This window comes from Odocoileus virginianus, chromosome 16, assembly GCF_023699985.2.
Source record: "Odocoileus virginianus isolate 20LAN1187 ecotype Illinois chromosome 16, Ovbor_1.2, whole genome shotgun sequence".
NCBI classification, from domain to species: domain Eukaryota; kingdom Metazoa; phylum Chordata; class Mammalia; order Artiodactyla; family Cervidae; genus Odocoileus; species Odocoileus virginianus.
Window position 1 is genome coordinate 51,402,780 of NC_069689.1, and position 13,775 is coordinate 51,416,554.

Below are 13,775 nucleotides of genomic sequence, written 5' to 3' on the forward strand. Positions count from 1 at the left end.
AAGCTTTTAAGTGTCATTAGGTCCCATTTGTTTATTTTTGCTTTTGTTTCTAATATTCTGGGATGTGGGTCATAGAGGATCCTGCTGTGATTTATGTCGGAGAGTGTTTTGCCTATGTTCTCCTCTAGGAGTTTTATAGCAAACTTACTCTTGTCTCAGCTCTTATCTTTCCCGTATTCTCCAAGGACACTGTCTGGTCTCTCGTTGCCTCTGGTCTCTTCCAACTGGGCCCTGACTGCAGGGAGTGGACGCTGCCAGGGCAAAGGTGGGTCGTGGTTAAATGCACAGATGCATGTGTTTTCAGGTCTCGTATGTCAGTTGCACGTTCTGATTGCTGCCATTATCCTCAGGTGTCGGCAGCATCCTTGTTCTGGAACCAGCAACGCCGAGGCACATACAGAAGGAGGTGATTTTGTCCTCTATCACGAGGAAGTAAATGGTTGAGTTGCAGGGGAGCTCAGAGCTAGGGTCTCTTCACCCCAGCTCCTGATCTGCCCAACCCCCATGCCCTGATGTCCGAGGCGAATGCCTCCATAGGTGTGTGCTCTTCTAGGAGTGTTGTAGCGGTGCCTTGGGCTTTTCCTCTTTCCCCAGGGTTCCTTGAAGAGCAAATTAAATTTTTTATAAAAGGAGTTCTCCAGACTTCCTTAGGAGTTTTCTTACCATGCCTAGAAGGATCCAGAAGTCCCAGGAGCCCTGAGTCTGCAGGCACCCTCTGATTAGACCCACCTTTCCTGAAGCAGTGGTGTTCAAATTAATAAAGTATTTTCTTTCTTTGTTCTGTTGTGCTATGCTGTAGTACCAATTTCCATAGTTTTATTTCCTACTCTTTAAAGGCATTATTGGTTATATTATTAGTTTAACTTATGCTATATCATTTTATTTAACTATATTAAATTTAATGTTTAATATATCGTAATTAATATATATTTAATTTCTGTGGCCTGAACTTGAAAACTTACCATAGTCAATTGCGTTATTTCTATTTAACACATTGTTACCTTATGTTGGAGTTTAGCTGGTTATGGAGAAGGAAGTGGCAACCCATTCAATTATTCTCGCCTGGAAAATCCTATGGACAGAGAAGGCTGGCGGGCTACAGTCCGTGGGGTTACAAAAGGGTGGGACACAACTTATCAACTTAACAATAACAAGCAGTTGGCTAACACTGGTGTGTTGTTTCAGATGAACAGCAGAGTGATTGAGTTTTATATGTGTCTACTCTGAAATTTTTCAAGTTCTTTTCCCACTGAGGTTATTACAGAATATTGAGCAGCATTCCCCTGTGCTCCATAGGCATTATTTCTTTAGGAAAGTGCCTTTTGAGTTCCTCATTCAGTGTCTAGACATCTTTTGAGAACTCATACTGGGTTTTGGTGGGAAAGTTATGTTCCAACAGTACATTTTTGAAAATTCTCTCTCTGGCACATAATTTGAGAGAAAGGTGTCTTTAAGCTTTTTTTTTTACTTTAGCCTTAGAGTTTAGCTCCTGCAGTAGTCTGTACTACTGAAACATGCAGGCATGAAGTTTATATAACAGGATGGATTATTAAGAAAAACATGCATACATGCTAGGTCGCTTCTGTCATGTCGGAGTCTTTGCGACCCCATGGACTGCAGTATGCCAGTCTCCTCTGTCCATGGGATTCTCCAGGCAAGGATACTGGAGTGGGTTGCCATGCCCTCTTCCAGGGGATCTTCCTGACCCAGGGATCGAATCCATGTCTCTTGCATTGGCAGGCGGATTCTTAAGAAAAACAGAGTAAGGTAAATGGACATCTTTTCCTATGCTCATCCCAGGAAAGAGAGGCCAGTGGCATTGTTTTTTTTTTGTCGTTGTTCAGTCGCTCAGTTGTTTCCAACTCTTTGCAATCCCAGGGACTGCAGCACCCAGGCTTCCCTGTCCTTCACTATCTCCTAGAGCTTGCTCAAACTCCTGTCCATTGAGTTGGTGATGCCATTCAACCATCTCATCCTCTGTCGTCCCCTTCTTCTCCTGCCCTCCATCCTTCCCAGCATCAGGGTCTTGCCAATGAGTCAGCTCTTCCCATCAGGTGGCCAAAGTATTGGAGTTTCAGCTTCAGCATCAGTCCTTCCAATGAATATTCAGGACTGATTTCCTTTAGGATGGACTGGTTGGATCTCCTTGCAGTCCAGGGGACTCTTTAAAGAGTCTTCTCCAACACCACAGTTCAAAAGCACCAATTTTTTGGTGCTCAGCCTTCTCTATGGTCCAACTCTCACATCCACACATGATTACTGGAAAAACCATAGCTTTGACTATATGGACCTTTGTTGGTAGAGAAATGTCTCTGCTTTTAATATGTTGTCTAGGTTTGTCAGAGTTTTTTTTCCAAGGAGCAAGTGTCTTTTAATTTCATGGCTGCAGTCACCATCTGCAATGATTTTGGAGCCCAGTTTTTTCTTTTCCTAAGATTTCTCTTTATTAGTGATTATTCGCATGCATATAACAAGAAGACAAAAGGGACTGAATAAATCTGGGCCACTTGGTGGCAGTTAGAATTGATCCACTTTCAGCCAGCGGACAGATCAAGCTTCAGGACACAGAGTACCTAAGGTCTCTTGAGGGATTTATGGCTGATAGTTGAGGGGTCTGGGATGGTAAGAAGGGTTTGGTGGGGGTGGTACAACCCAAAAAGACAGTTTGCATTTTCCTCCAAGACAGGGAAAGGAGAATGGGGTTACAGGGAAAGACTGGTACTCCACAGATCCGGTATCAGTGCTTGGCCCCATACCTGGGTAATTCAGGCTAGTGTGGCATTTCACAGACGTCTCCAAAATTCCAGGGGCTCCGGGTTTACTTGATCCCAGCCTGGGATTTATTTAATCTTCCCTCACTTCCCCCTTCCTTTTTTTTTTCTTTTTTAAAAACACCAACCAGAGGTTTCATAGAAATATTAGTACAACCGGCATAGGAAAACTCTACAGAAACCCAAACCAGAATGCCAAGTGGTCTAGCGAAAGAGCAGAATTTTGACCCTTCCACTCAGCCAGCCCCCACCTAAAAAGCAACACAGATGGTGAATCAAGAAAGTATTGGATGCATGAGACAAGTGCTCGGACCTGGTGCACTGGGAAGAACCAGAGGGATCGGGCGGAGAGGGAGGTGGGAGGGGGGATTGGGATGGGGAATACATGTAAATCCTTGGCTGATTCATGTCAATGTATGACAAAACCCACTACAATATTGTAAAGTAATTAGCCTCCAACTAATAAACACACACACACACACACACACACACACACACACACACACACAAAGAAAGTAAGGATTCCCGTGCAGCCACAGGAGGAGACTTGGGGAGGGCAGGTCTGTACCTGGCAGGGAGAAGCCAAGGAACACCGTGGGGGCGTGGGAGACCCTGTGCTGGGAGGGCCTCACTCAATGGTGGGAGCGTGGTTTCTTTGCTGGTCTAGGGATGATCCTGAGGTGGGATTTACTCTCTAGAATTGCCCTGCCAGGAGCAGGCTGGGGGCCACCTTCTGTGGGTTTAGCCTGAGACTGCACCCCTGCCCGGCGTCTTCCCTACTTGTCATGTCCTCTGTGGAGTTCTTCCTTAAGACAATGTTTGCACACAAATCTTTATCTTACAGTCTGCTTCTGGGGAACCCAGCCTTAGCCATTCATTCTTCTCGACTCTGAGCTTCAGTGGAGGAAATGCTAGTGATTAGATCCTGCCTGACATGTAGAAGAGTTCTTTAATTGGAACAATCTTTTGAAAAAAAGTTTCTTCCACCCAGAGGCATCAGTGGCTTGCCTCCTGGGTGCTGAATTGGGGGACCAGGACCTAGAATGAAAGAGGGTCTCTCTAGGAGCCTTGAATGAACGCTGTTTCTGGCCATGGAGTGACTGCTATCATAGGCAAAGGAACGAGGTGACAGGCAATGTGAATGAAATTTGTAAACAATAAAGTGCAATCAAAGGACTAAATACTCTGGTAAAAGACGACAGAAGAAGCAAACAGAGATAGAGAAACTGACGATTGGGCTTAGTTTCTGTCATGTCTGGCTCTTTGCAACCCCATGGACTGTATCCCTTGAGCCTCCTCTGATCATGGGATCCTCCAGGCAAGAATACTGAAGTGGATTGCCATGCCCTCCTCCCGGGGATCTTCCCAACCCAGGGATCGAATCCAGGTCTCTGGCCTTGCAGGTAGATTCTTTACCATCTGGCCACCAGGGAAGCCCAAGAGAAACTAATAGTGAAGATGCCTCCTTGGGGAGCAGTGGTAGCTATTCTGTCTCCGAATCACTCCCCGATGTGCTGTGTAACAAAACTTAGTGGTTCAGAATAACAACAGTTTTGTTTGCTTATAGCTCTGTCGTCTGGGCCAGGCTCCATGGGGACATCATGTCTCTGTTCCACGCGATCCCAGCTCAGGTCGCTCCACTGGGGCTGGAAGACTCACTTTCAAGACGATTCTTTCCCTAGCTGGCAAGTTGCGGTTGCCAGTTCAGTCTTGTCCGTGAGTCTCTTCAGGGAGCAGATTTTACTTCCTCACAGTGTGGAGTCCACGTTTTAAGACCAAGTGACCCAAGGGTCAGAAAGTGGAAACTGACTGTTTCTTAATATCTGAGCCTGGAAACTGGCACGGCATCCACAGCGTCACTTCTGTGTTTTATCGAACAATCACAGAGCCCAGGTTCAAATGAAGGCGTCAAAGGCCCCACCTATCAATGACAGGAGAGTGAACAAATTTTGCAGTCACGGTTTTGAACTGCCACAGACATCTTCCATCAAGTTAAGACAACTGGCAATCTGAGAGACCTCTTCACCCCTTCCATTTTCCTTTTCCTTATATTTAATGTACCACTAAGACTTGTTGAGGGCTTCCCAGGTGTCTCAGTGGTAGAGAGTCTACCTGCCAATGCAGGAGACGTGAGTTAGGTCCCTGGGTCGGAAAAAGCCCTTTGAGAAGGAACTTGCAACCCACTCCAGTGTTCTTGCCTAGGAAATCCCATGGACAGAGAAGCCTGGCAGGCTACAGTCCATGGGATTATAAAGAGTTGGGCATGACTGAGCATGCATGCATGCACACATGCATGCCAGACCAGTTGGCATTTTGTTTTTGTTTTTTAATTGTGGTAAAATATACATAATGTTATCTTCATCTTTTGGCTGTTGTGAGTAGTGCTGCTATGAATATGTGTGTACAAGTGTTTATTTGAACATCTGATTTCAATTCCTTTGTATACATATCTAGGAGTGGAATTGCTGGACCTTATGTTAATTCAGCGTTTAATTTAAAGAGAAACACTTAATCTGTTTTCCACATTGGTGGCACCATTTAAGTGACCACTGACAGTGTATGATGGTTCCAGTTTCTCCATAGCTTCACTAACGCTTGTTATTTTCTGTGTGCCTGCCTGTTTGCTCACTCATTTCAGTCGTGTCCAACTGAGGAGACCAAATGCATCTCCTGCATTGCAGGTGGATTCTTTACCACTGACCCACCGGGGAAGCCTGTTATCTTCTACAGTAGGTGTAAAGTGGTAACTTGTGATTTTGATTTGCATTTCCCTAGTGATTAATTATCCTACTCCAGTACTCTTGCCTAGAGAATCCCACGGACGGAGGAGCCTGGTAGGCTGCAGTCCATGGGGTCGCTAAGAGTCAGACTCGACTGAGCGATTTCACCTTCACTTTTCACTTTCATGCATTGGAGAAGGAAATGGCAGCCCACTCCAGTGTTCTTGCCTGGAGAATCCCAGGGACGGGGGAGCCTGTGGACGGAATCGCACAGAGTTGGACACGACTGAAGCGACTTAGCAGCAGCAGCAGCAGTGATTAATTATATTGAACATATTTTCATGTGTCTGTTGGTCATTTATCTTCTTTGAAGACATATCTATTCAAGCCCTTTGGTCATTTTTAAAATTTGGTTATCTTTTTGTTGTTGACCTGTAAAAGTTTTTTGTATATTCTGGACAGTAAACAGTTACTAGATATATGATTAAAAATATTTTCCTCCCAGTCTCTGGGTTGTCATTTTACTCTCTTTACAGTGTTCTTTGGTGCATAGAAGTTTTACATTTTGATGAATTTTAATTGATTTTTTCTTTTGCTGTTGTTTTTGGTGTCACATCTAAGAATCCATTGTTGAATTTTAGGTTATGAAGATTTACTACTATTTTCTCCTAAGAGTTTTATAGTTTTAGCTCTTATGTTTGTTTTGATGATTCCTTTTTGATGATTTTTTTAACTTAATTTATGTATATGATGTAAGGTAAGTGTCCAGGTTCATTCAGGTGGTCCCATTGTATGTGGATATCAGTTGTCCCAACACCATTTGTTGAAAAGATGATTCATTCCTCATTAATTCATTTTGCCCATTGACCAAAAATGCATTGGCAAAGATGTATGAGTTTATTTCTGAGCTCTTAGTTCTACCCCACTGATCTATACACCTGCTCTTATGCCAGCACCACATAACTGGTTACTCTCAGCGTTGTGCTAAGTCTTAAAATTGGGGAGTATGTGTTCCCCAATTTTGTTCTTCTTTTTTCAAGATTACTTTGGCTCTCTGGAGTCCCTTGAAATTTCAGATGAATTTTGGGATCAGCTTTTCCATTTCTGAAAAAAAAAGGCTCCTGAGAGTTTGGTAGAGATTGCACTGCATCTGTAGATTGACTCAGGGAGAGCTCCCGTTAATAATATTACTAAGTCTTTCAACCCATGAACACAGGTCTTTAATTTATTTGAGGAATGTTTTGTAGGATTCATCATTGTACGTCCCTGGTTTAATTTACTCCTAAGTGTTCTGTCCTTTTAGGTGGTATAATAACTGATATTGTTTAATTTCCTTTTCAGATTGTTCACTGCTAGTGTTTAAAAGTACAACAGATAATTGTGTTGGTCTTATCTCATAACTTTGCTGAATTCATTTATTAGCTCCAATGATTTTTTTTTTTTTTTTTTGGTGTGTAGATTCTTCAAGATTTTCTCTATGTAAGATCATGTCTTCTGCAAATAGAGATAATTTTCTTTCTTTCCAATTTGGGTACACTTTACTTCTTTTTTACTCCTTTATTGGCCTGCCTAGAACTTATGGACAATGTTAAATAGAAATGGCACAAGTTGGCATTCTTATCTTGTTCCTGATTTAGAGGAAAACCTTCACTCTTTCACCACTGAGTTTATTACCTGTGTATTTTTTTTTTTAAGTAAATACTTTTTGTCATATTGAAGCAGTTTCCTTTATTTCTAGTTTATTGAGTGTTTTTTAAATCATAAGAGGATGTTGAATTTTGTCAAGTTTTCTTTCCATATCAATCGATGTGATCATGTAGTATTTTCCTCTTTTGTATTAATGTGCTTTGTTATATTGATTGAGTTTTGCATGCTGAACTACACTTGCATTCCTGCAAAAATTCCCACCTGGTCACAGAGGATAACCATTTCAGTGTGATGCTGCATTTGTTCTCATAATGATTTGTTGAGGATTCTCACATCTGTATGCATAAGGGCTGTAGGTTTCATTTTAATGGCTTTGATATCTTTGGCTTTATATTAAGGTAATGCTGGCTTCATAGAATAAGTAAGGAACCATTCTTTCCTCTTAAATGTTTGAGAAGATTTTGAGAAAGATTGGTGACGATTCTTCTTTAAATGATCGGTTGAATTCACCAGTGAAGCCATTTGGTCCTGGGTTTTTGTTGTTACTGGGGAGTTTTTATCATTGATTCAATCTCTGTGCTGGTTATAAGTTTATCTTAAGATTCTCTGTTTCTTCTTGAGTCAGTTTTGGTACTTTGTGTGTTTCTAGGAATTTGTCCATTTTATCTTACCTAATTTATCGGCAAATTATTTTTCATAATGTCTTATAATTCTTCCTGTGAAGTCTGTGGTAATGTCCCCACTCTCATTTCAGATTCTCGTGATTTGAGACTCCCCCTTCTGCCCCCCGCTGCCCCGCCACCACTGGTCTGGCTATAGGTTTGTCAGTGCTGTTGATCTTTTCGAAGGATCAGCTTCTGGGTTTGTTGATTTTCCTTACTGTTTTCCTAGTCTCTATTTCAGTTATCGACACTCTAATTTTTACTTCCTCTTTTTGAATTTTTGGATTTAGTTGCCCTTACTTTTTTTTTTTTTAAATCTAAAGATGTAAAGTTAGGTTATTGATTTGAGGTCTTATTAAATTTTTTTTTTTTCTTTTGGGCCGTGCTGTGTGTCCTATAGGATCTTAGTTCCCCAACTAGGGATCGAACCCAGGCCCTCAGCTGTGAAAGTGTGGGATCCTAAACACTGGAGAGCCAGAGATTTCTGGAGATCTTATTTTTTTTTTAAAAGGTAAATGATATATGAGATCTGAAGAGAAATCAGAGTATTGAGATCTTATTTTTTAATGAAGACATTTAAAGCTATAAATTTCCCTTTGAAAGCTACTTTCAGTGCATTCTGTAGATTTTATGTTATGTTTTCATATTCATTTATCTCAAAAAATTTGTTAAAATCTCTGTGGTTTCTTCTTTGACTTATTGATTGTTTAAGAGTATGTTCTTAAATCTCAGAATTTTTGTGAATTTTCTAGGTTTCCTTCTCTATTGACTTATCTTCTAGTTTGCTGATTATTTCCTCTGCTCAAATCTATCATTGAACCCATCAGGTAATTTTTTCATCTAAATCATTGTAATTTTCAACATCAGATTTCCTGTTTGGTTCCTTTTTGGAATTTCTATTATCTCTTTATTATTCTATCTCTCTATTTGTTTAGACATTGTTCTGCTTTCTTTTATTTCCTGCTGCATAGTTTCCTTTGGTTCTTTGAACATATTTAAGACAGTTTATTTTACCTAAAGTCTTTGTCTAGTAAATCCAATGTTTGACCTACCTCAGGAATGATTTCTCTCTAATTCTTTTCTTTCTTTTTTGCAAATAACCCATATTCTCTTGTTTTTTTATATGTTGCTTTTTTTTCTCCAAAAAATGGGCACTTTGCATATCATAATATGGTACTGGAAATCAGGTTTTTCACCTCTGTGATTTCTTGTTACTGCTTACTATGGAATGTTGTTTAGTGACTCTTCTGAACTACTTTTTAAAAGACCATGGTCTTGGTCATGTTTGACCGTTGAAGTCTCTTCTTGTTTGTTAATCAAGAAACTAATCATTTGACAGAGATTTCCTTAAAGGAAAAGAGTCAAAAATGAAAAGAAAAGAAAAACTCTCCTGGTCTTTCCTGATTGGTTTGGTCACTGGCTGGGCCACTTCTTCAATGCTAAGCCAGGTCTTTTACAACTCTGACTGAGCTATCATTCTCTGCTTGTGTGGAGCTTAAAGGTCAGTCAGGCTTCCTTGGTGGCTCAGAGGGTAAAGTGTCTGCCTCCAATGCGGGAGACCTGGGTTCGATCCCTGGGTTGGTAAGATCCCCTGGAGAAGGAAATGGCAACCCACTCCAGTACTCTTGCCTGGAAAATTCCATGGATGGAGGAGCCTCATAGTCCATGGGTTAGCAAACAGTCGGACACAACTGAGTGACTTCACTTTAAAGGTCAGTCAGAGGTGAAAACTTAGGGTCTTGGATATTTTCCAGGCATGGGACACACACACACACGTCTCTCCTGATTCCCTAGAATATTCAGATGTCACCCAAAGCCTTTATGCCCCCACGCACCTCCCCCCGAACTTCCCCTATCCAGGCTCCTCAGTCCATCCACTGCAGGCCTGTCTGCTAACCCTGCTCTGTGTATGTGTGTGTATGTTAGTTGCTTAATCACGTGCGACTCTTTGCAACCCTGTGGACTACAGCCCGCCAGGCTCCTCTGTCTATGAGATTCTCTAGGCAAGAGTACTGGGGCAGGTTGCCATGCCCTCCTCTAGGGGATCGCCAGAAAGGATCAAACCTGGGTCTCCTGCATTACAGGCAGATTTACCGCTTAGCCACCAGGGAAGGCCCATCCCCTGCTCTCAGGAGCTGCAAATAGAACTTTCACCTTTAAATGCTTCTGACAAACACTACCTGGGAAGCTGTCCTAGCCCTGAGAAAGTTCCAAGACTCATCTTGCAAGGATCTATCAGACAGGTCAGATCACACAGAGACAGTTCCTAGAGACCAGGATCAGTGTCGCCCCATTTGACACCAGCAAGCCCACACCAAGAATCCAGACCACCACCATCATGCCTGCCAATGCAGTTGGGGTTGGGGGATAATAAGTAGGTATATTAAAATGCCACAGTGGTTTTTGTCTGAAAGGAAATCAGTCCTGAATATTCACTGGAAGGACTGATGCTGAAGCTGAAACTCCAATACTTTGGCCACCTGATGTGAAGAGCTGACTCATTGGCAAGACCCTGAGGCTGGGAAAGATTGAAGATGGGAGGAGAAGGGTATGACAGAGGATGAGATGGTTGGATGGTATCACCAACTCAATCAACGTAAGTTTGAATAAGTTCCAGGAGTTGGTGATGGACAGGAAAGCCTGGCATGCTGCAGTCCATGGGATCACAAAGAGTTGGACATGACTGAGCAACTGAACTGAATTGAACTGAACTGTGGTTTTTTTTTTAGAATGAAAATTGTGTTGCTTCTTTCCTTTTTTTATCTGGAAAGGTTTATCGTGCACAGAGGGGAAGGGCTTAGTCCTTCTTGGCTGCTGATTTCCTCATGGAGGCCAGGGTGTTGCTCAGATCCTCTCTCTTCCTCTTGGCATTTTTGTGTGTCCCCACCCCTTTCTTTTAATTTATTTTTTAAAAAATTTATTTTAATTGGAGGCTAATTACTTTACATTTTTTAAAATTTATTTTTTATTGAAGGATAAATGCTTTACAGAATTTTGCTGTTTTCTGTCAAACCTCAGAATGAATCAGCCGCAGGTATGCATATATCCCCTCCCTTTTGAAACTCACGTCTCCCTCCCCATCCCACCCCTCTAGGTTGATGAAGAGCCCCTGTTTGAGTTTCCTGAGCCACACAGCAAATTCCCGTTGGCTATCTATCTTACATATGGTAAAGGAAGTTTCCATGTTACTCTTTCCACACATCTCACCCTCTCCTTCCCCTCCCCATGTCCATAAATCTATTCTCTATGTCTGTTTCTCCATTGCTGCCCTGTAAATAAATTCTTCAGTACCATTTTTCTAGATTCCGTATATATGTGTTAGAATACAGTATTTATCCTTCCCTTTCTGACTCACTTCACTCTTTATAGTAGATTCTAGGTTTATCCACCTCATTAAAACTGACTCAAATGCGGGTTTCTTTATATGACTGAGTAATATTCGGGCACTGTGTATATGTACCATAATTTCTTTATCCATTCATCTGTCATTGGACATCTAGGTTGCTTCCACGTTCTAGCTATTGTAAATAGTGCTGCAATGAACAATTTTCAATTTTGGTTTCCTCAGGGTATACGCCTAGGATTGGGATTGCTGGGTCATGTGGTGTTTTATTCCTAGTTCTTTAAGGAATCTCCATACCATCTTCTATCGTGGCTGTATCAATTTACATTCCCACCAACAATGCAAGAGCGTTCCCTTTTCTCCACACCCTCTCCAGCAGTTATTGTTTGTAGGCTTTTTGATGATGGCCATTCTGACTGGTGTGGGGTGATATCTCACTGTAGTTTTGATTTGCATTTCTCTAATAATGAGCGATGTTGAGCATCTTTTCATGCATCTGTTAGCCATTTGTATGTCTTCTTTGGAGAGATGTCTGTTTAGGTCTTTTCCCCACTTTTTGATTGGGTTGTTTTTCTGGTATTGAGTTGTGTGAGCTGCTTGTTTACTTTGGAAATTAATCCTTTGTCAGTTGTTTCACTTGCTATTTTCTCCCATTCTGAGGGTTGTCTTTTCACCTTGCTTATAGTTTCCTTTGCTGTGCAAAAGCTTTTAAGTTTAACCAGGTCCCACTTGTTTACTTTTATTTCCATTACTCTAGGAGGTGGATCATAGAGGATCTTGCTTTGATTTATGTAATTGAGTGTTCTGCCTATGTTTTCCTCTAAGAGTTTTATAGCTTCTTGTCTTACATTTAGGTCTTTAAACCATTTTAGGTTTATCTTTGTGCATGGTGTTAGGAGATGTTCTAATTTCATTCTTTTACATGTAGCAGTCCAGTTTTCCTAGCACCATTTGTTTAAGAGGCTGTCTTTGCCCCATTGTATATCCTTGCCTTCTTTGTCAAAAATAAGATATCCATAAGTTTCTGGACTTTCTATCTTGTTCCATTGGTCTATATTTCTGTTTTGGGCCAATGCCATACAGTCTTGATGACTGTAGCTTTGTAGTATAATCTGAAGACAGGAAGGTTGATTCCTCCAGCTTCATTCTTCTTTCTCAAGATTTCTTTAGCTATTTGGGGTCTTTTGTGTTTCCATATGAATTGTGAAAGTTTTTTGTTCTAGTTCTGTGAAAAATGCCATTGGCAATTTGATAGGGATCACAAATATGTAAATTGCATTTGGTAGTATAGTCATTTTCACAATATTGATTGTTTCTATCCAGGAACATGAAATATCTCTCCCTCTGTTTATGCTGTCTTTAATTTCTTTCATTAGCGTCTTATAATTTTCTGTTACAGTTCTTTTGTCTCCTTAGGTAAGTTTATTCCTAGATATTTAATTCTTTTTGTTGCAGTGGTGAATGGGGTTGATTCCTTAATTTCTCTTTCTGAATTTTCATTGTTAATGTATAGAAATGCAAGTGATTTCTGTGTATTGATTTTGTATCCTGCAACTTTGCTAAATTCACTGATTAGTTCTAGTAATTTTCTGATACTATCTTTAGGGTTTTCTATGTACAGTATCATGTCATCTGCAAACAGTGAGAGCTTTACTTCTTTTTTCATCTGGATTCATTTTACTTCCTTTTCTTCTCTGATTGTTGTAGCTAGGACTTCCAGAACTATGTTGAATAATAGTGGTGAAAGTGGACACCCTTGTCTTGTTCCTGGCCTTAGAGGGAATGCTTTTAGTTTTTCACCATTGAGAATAATGTTTGCTGTGGGTGTATCATATATGGCCTTTACTGTGTTGAGGTAAATTCCTTCTATGCCCATTTTTTGAAGAGTTTTAACCATAAATGGGTGTTGAATTTTGTCATAGGCTTTTTCTGCATCTATTGAGATTATCATATGATTCTTATCTTTATTAGTATGGTGTATCACATTGATTGATTTGCATATATTGAAAAATCCTTGGATCCCAGGGGTGAATCCCACTTGATCATGGTGTATGACCTTTTGACGTGTTGCTGTTTGCTAAAATTTTGTTGAGGATTTTTGCATCTATGTTCATCAGTGATATTAGCCTGTGGTTTTTTTGTGTTGTCTTTGTCTGGTTTTGGTATCAGGGTGATGGTGGCCTCGTAGAATGAACTTGGAAGTGTTCCTTCCTCTGCAATTTTTTGAAAGAGTTTTAGAAGGATAGGCATTACCTCTTCTCTAAATGTTTGATAGTATTCTCCTGTGAAGCCATCTGGTCTGGGGCTTTTTGTATTTTTTGGGAGATTTTTGATCACAGCTTCAATTTCAGTGCTTATAATTGGGTTGTTCATAATTTCTATTTCTTCCTGGTTCAGTATTGGAAGATTAAACTTTTCTAAGAATCTGTCCATTTCTTCCAGGTTATCTATTTTATTGCCATATAGTTGTTCATAATAGTCTCTTATAATCCTTTGTATTTCTGCATTGTCTGTTGTAATCTCTCCTTTTTCATTTCTAATTTTGTTGATTTGATTCTTCTCTCTTTTTTTCTTGATGAGTCTGGCTAAAGGTTTGTCAGTTCTGTTTATCTTCTCAAAGAACCAGCTTTTA